Genomic DNA, 1,327 nt, shown 5'->3' on the forward strand with positions numbered 1-1,327 from the left:
CAACTGTGAATCATAAATTATATCTTTAGGATTATAAATATACATAATATTAAAAATTCTAACTAAATAATGTTAAATTTTCATTTGAGTGCACAATACATATTATGTTTATTAAAATCTTAATTTTTGAAAGAAAAATAACTATTCAAAATGCAATAATAAAAACACTGAGATTAAAAGTCAAAGATGTTATATTTGTGTTTTTTCCATAAATAATCAATTTAATTATAAATATAATGAATATTGCTAATTACAACCAATAGTGCTTCATAGTATAAATTAAAACAAACCATATATTTCAAAAAAAATTCATTTTTTTTTCTAAAATAAATCAAGTAATTTCCTAAAATATTTAAATAAATCAGGTAAAATCAAACATCAATATTTGTCAAGATTATTTTTCTCTTTTTCTATTAATATCTATATTAGACCTGATCATGGGTCGAGTCATTCGTTCAACTCCGAAGGCTATAGGCTCGAAAAATGGAGTTAGATAATAAAAAATGAGGCCTGTTTTCTAAATGGGTTGTGCCTCGGGTAAGATTTTTTGGCCCGACCTAACCCAAATCACATGGCTAATTCCCTAGTAGCCCATAGTACCTATTAGACCTGATCATGGATCGGGTCACCCATCCAGGCCTAAAAGCCCGCCCGAAAAATATGAGGATTTGGGTAAAAATATAAGCCCAAAAAATGAGTTTTGACAAAAAAAAATGAGGCTCATTTCCTAAACAGACTAAGCCTTAAGTAAGATTTTTTTGCCCGAGCACAACCCGACCCGAATCATATGGCTAATTCTCTAGTAGCCCATAGTCCTTACCCTTTCTTTTCTTTTCCTAATTTCCTCTATTCAGCAAACCCATCCAAATTTCTTATCCCTAACAACTCTAAATCTTTAATAAATTAACTTTGTCTTCTTCACTCCAACACCCACCAGCCACCACCATCATCGTTCATCACTCCAATCACCATCGGTCCTCCACACAGCCACTGACCACTGTCGCTTCCCTCTTAACTCTTTTTCCCACTTTTCTTTTTTATTTTTGCACTCCATTGCTTGTAGGATTGAGAACCCAAAGTAGAAAAAGAAAAACATTTTTTATTTAACAATAATGTCCATGCTTTTATCTATAATTTCTTTTATCCTTAAAAGTTGAAATATTTTTTTACCCAACCTTATTTGTTTTCGAATTTCAAAACATAGCCATATATTGTTGCTAAATTCTCCCACTCTTTTACTTGTTTCTTAGTTGTAGTTGAAGGTTTGAAGGTTAGTTTTTCATATATTTAGGCGTTAGATTACATAACATTTGAGTGTTGAAACTTG

Source organism: Gossypium hirsutum, chromosome D12 (genome assembly GCF_007990345.1).
Source record: "Gossypium hirsutum isolate 1008001.06 chromosome D12, Gossypium_hirsutum_v2.1, whole genome shotgun sequence".
NCBI lineage: Eukaryota > Viridiplantae > Streptophyta > Magnoliopsida > Malvales > Malvaceae > Gossypium > Gossypium hirsutum.